Source organism: Tarenaya hassleriana, unplaced genomic scaffold (assembly GCF_000463585.1).
Source record: "Tarenaya hassleriana unplaced genomic scaffold, ASM46358v1 Cleome1, whole genome shotgun sequence".
In the NCBI taxonomy this organism is placed as follows: domain Eukaryota; kingdom Viridiplantae; phylum Streptophyta; class Magnoliopsida; order Brassicales; family Cleomaceae; genus Tarenaya; species Tarenaya hassleriana.
The window spans coordinates 2676343-2681392 of NW_010960187.1; positions in this window are offsets into that span (position 1 = coordinate 2676343).

Sequence of the window (5050 nt, forward strand, 5' to 3'; positions counted from 1 at the left end):
AACTGTCGACTCTTCGTCTTTTTTTTCCCCTAATTTATTTTCTCATTTTTTATATTTGTTTTCTTAATTTTTTATTTAAAAAAAATAAGAGCCCTTTTGAAATGTTTCCTTTTCACGCTTTATGTAGAAAACAAAAGTTATAATCGTAAATCAAGGTTTTGCAACCAACCCCTTTGATAATATACATACAATTTACAACTACAAAATGGATCATTGAATTCAGACAACATTTCGATTAAAATTTCAAAATCATGAATTATATAATGTTTTGGTAAATTTAAGATAAAACCCGAACTTGGATATTTTACAAAATAAAATAAACTATTTATTTCGGAATCTGTATCAAAAATACGAAATTTATAAAATATAATAATATGAGGTGAGTCCTCTTCTTTTTTTATTTTTAATTTTTTTAGCTCCACGGTGAATTGAATTGAGTCTAAGTGCGATAATAACTCAAACAAGCTTTACCATTTAAAGTCTCGTCACATACAAATATAGTATATGAACAAACAAATAAATAAATCCAAGTATTTCGTCGTAATTTTTTCAATTTCACTCTAAAATAAGCATTTGCCAAAAACCCGATATAACGGCCCTAACCGGACCAAGAACCAAGAACCGGTATAAAATTATCAAACCGGAGATTCTAAACGACCGAATACATACAAAATTCTTCAAATTTAACCAAAAAAGAGAAATGTGCGTGTTAAAAAGAGTAGTAATTGTAACATGCATTTTTTATACGAAAAGGAAATATACATACATATGTTAAATTATATACGTATACGGTATACGGAAGTGCTGAGTGAGGGGAAAGACCCATGATTTAGTAAAACATGAAACAAATCTTGTGTGTACAGATAAGAAAGATACGGTTGCTCATAATCATACAGACATAGTGCGATTTAATAAATTATATTCTATACACCAATATATATTTTATATTAATTAGACCATTGAGACAGTATAATTAAACTTAGGATCATATATTATAATTGTTTTATTAAATTAAAGTTGAAAATACTTTGCTCTTCCAATCCCCCCTTGGAGCTTTCCTTTTGGTGGCACCAAACCACTCTCCACCGCTTTTCTTTTTCATATATATGATTTCATTTCCTTTGGTTTTCCTTTTAATAACCCCATAGTAAATTTTACTATTACTAAATTAAGTTTCAAATCTAGACAAGCAAAAACTCCATAAAACGATTGTGTAGAAAATACTAAATTAAGTTTATAATTCTAAATATTCACAAACTAAATGTTTAGCATTTTTGCCGACAGATGTTCAAATGAAATTTTAACAACAATAACATTATATGTTACAATAAAAGAATATAAATAAATAAATATTTGCCGACGATCATGAAGAATGGAAAACGATTATGTAAAAAGGTTGAATATTTTTAATCTCCGTATAAAGAAATGAAAAACTAAATGTTTGTGTATATTTAGAATTGTCAATAGTTGCGGTAATAAATTACTCAAAAAAATTGTATATATCAATGCGTGCGGTAAAGGTCGAGACATAAAAATGGAAAATAGAACAGAAAAGAATATTTCTTTATAGAGTATGCAAAGAAAATTGGACTAATCATGGAGTTCACGTGGATAATGTTAGCCTTGTAGTTGTGTATATACACGAGTATATATGTTATGTGTATCAACCCTTTGTCGGAATTTTTTTTTTTTGGACTTTGGTTTCTAATTTTGAATATTTTTTTCTCTTGTGTGTAATTTTGGAGTGCAGACGGAAACTGCTTTATTTCTCATTCCTCTTGAAAATTAATAAGAAAATAAATGGGAAGGAATGTCAAACCCTAATATGGGGGAAATGAAAATATTTAAATAAAAAATAAAAAATAAAACTTGGGTTTCTTTTGGCATACTCCCATGTTTTCTGCCACTAAATATTTTCTTTATCCGCATCGAGATTAAAATAACATAGCAAGCATCATGGTATGTCATTTCCATGATGTATATATATATATGTGTGTATTGTATTTTTTATGTCAACTTTGTAGGTGTTGGTGGGGACAATCGACAATGGAACCATGGTTTATGGATTCTCCAACAAAATCATCCACGCTTCGTGAGGTAAAGAAACAAATACACTTAACCACCACTCCAAGTTCCACTCTTCACATTGTTTTTATTATATATATGTGTGTGTGTGTGTGTGTGTGTGTGTGTGTGCATTTGTACATAGAAGAGCTAAAAGTATATATTATCGGTGATACACATGATATTAATATTGTATTTTGTTAATTCCATTTAAATTATTTTAAATAGTTAAGCTAATGGCATGGGTCTCCATGACCCCTTTGTCCATTATTATGCAATGTAATAAAAAATTGTTTAACATGCGTGAGTAGGTTAACGTATATTTCTCACGATATAAAGTATGAATTAGTGAAAATAAACAGATTTATTTACAAAGGTTACATTTTGAAATTCCTAAAATTTTAAGGTAGTGGTTAATAACTCAAAACATATTATTTCGCTGAAAATTTTAAATTTATTTATAAAAACACAAATATCAATAAATCGATTGGACATGTTTCCCTTTGATAACACCAATGTGAGAGAGATCTTTTGGGTTCTCGTTTACATTGTAATTCGTTTACTTTAGTGTTCGATTATTTTAATTCGAATTATATTAAAAATTATTTATTTTTCAAGAAATGTTTTTATTTTTCCAATATTTTTAATTCAATTTTTATTGCTACATGATTACAGAGTATTCAATTCAGTTTTACATACTCATCGAAGTATTTTCCCACCACCAACCAATTCAACCGATCAAGTAAAGGTTTATATAAATATTGTTATAACAAATTATATATATATATATGTATATCCTTTATAAAAGGGCTTAATTAAGTGTATATATAATAAAAAGAAATATGGGGAAAAAAAAGTAAAGGATGACATAAAAAGTAAGTATCTTTATAAGATTAATTGCCTTGGGTTTAGGTTCATTATGATAGGTTTAAAGATTCCATCATCAAACACGTGCGTATCGCACGCTTATCATTCTCATGCCTATATATACATACACGATACATATATAGTCACCCTACCCATAACGACGTTTACGTATCATGATCAGAAATTAATAAACAACTATTATTAAGACTACGTTATAGTTTTGTAGAATACAATCCAAATAAGTATATGGGTAGGAGGTTAACAAAAATATATATATGCGTAGGATATTTTTTGTTCGCATATCTATATCAATGCTGACTAATTTATTTTAGTTTAAGCGATCGATGATGACTAACGACGAGTATGTATGATAATGATGATGATAATGATATATTGAATTCAATTGTAATATCATTTTGAATTTTAAATAATTCATCGTACAATAATCATATATCGTGGTTACGTCACAAAGTACTAACACACGTTTTGCATCGTTTTGCTTTAGAACAAATACACATATATTATATAGTCCGAATTCTATAAATAACGATACATTTTACTACTGTTTTTAATTATGATATGTCTAGAATCAAAATTATATTCTACTATCTTAATTTCTAGGTTAAAAATTTGTCACTAAATCAAAATGACCAAGGAACACCCATATATGTTATATGCATGTATCTGCATGTATATATATTACTGTATGTATACAGAATACATGTCTATATACACATGCATGTACGACCCAAATAAATGTTCGAACCATACATAAGTGGAGGGAGACAAACGCATTTGGTGGTGATGGAACATAATGGATGGGTGTTGCGCATGCTTTTGCGTCCCTTTAATGTGAAGCTAACCCTAATCCATTATTCTCCCAATCATGTACATATTATATAAACTCACCAAACCATTATTTGAAAAATTAATTTCTCACCTTCCATCTAGTTTTTAATTTCTATAGTTTTTTTAGGTGGATATTCCTAGTTTCGTGTACGGATCTTTTGGTTTTAAAAAATAAAATTACACCAATTCGGCTTTCTAATACCAATTAGGATTTAAGGTTAGAGTATTTATGTCAAAACATGGAGAAAATTGATATAATCATTTTCCAAACACACATGAAGTTGAAATACTAATCCATGATTAAGTATTTTTGTTTTGGTTAAAAGCTCGTACCATAATGAACCTTGAGTTAATAAAGTAGTAATGACGATTATAATCATGTTTTGAAGGGATGTTTAGCATAATTACACGGATTACTAAACAATTAAATCCATTTTTCCTCGCCAAACCCAATCAGGGTTCTTGTTCTTTTGCTCCAATGATTCATTTCTCTCCGCCCATCAAATCAAATGATTTATGCATATATATATATATATATATATATATTTATGTTATTACATGATATCTTAAAAAAAAATTAAGATAACAGAAAAATCCAAAATAAATCTACTAATTATATATTTATGTAGGATTTTTGTAGTCTATTTTCCAGCACATTTTACAATTTTTTTATATTTTTATAAAATTTTCACTAAAATTAAGTCTGTTCTTAATCTAAAACTTGCATATTTTTTTATTAACCGGTAATATTTATTTCGATTGAAATGATATCTCCACAAAATATGTCTGTACTGGCTTATTATTAAAAAAAATAATTGTCCAAACTAACTTGGGGGCGACTGGTTGCACCGCCGTCACACGCAAACGGAGCGGTTGTGATTTCCGGCGGTTGCGGGCGATTGAAAAACTGACTGGTTGAACCGCAACTAACCGCAACCGCAACCAAACTTGTGTTTTCTAATCGCAGCTTCCAACTTGCGTTTTGGTAGCGGTTTCCGGCGTTTTGACAAAAAAACTAAAATATTTTTATTAGAAATTATATAAAACATTAATATATATATTGGTGATGATTTTGTTTAGTGTTATAATTTGATATTATTTTTTAGTATTATATTTTAATAAAAAAAATACAATAGTATAATTTTTAGGTTTAATAATGATTATTTTTAATAATTTTTATAATAAAATTATTTTTTTACTCAAAATAAATTAAATTGATAATATTTCTATTTTAAATTTATTATTTAATTATTATAAATTTAGTAAATAA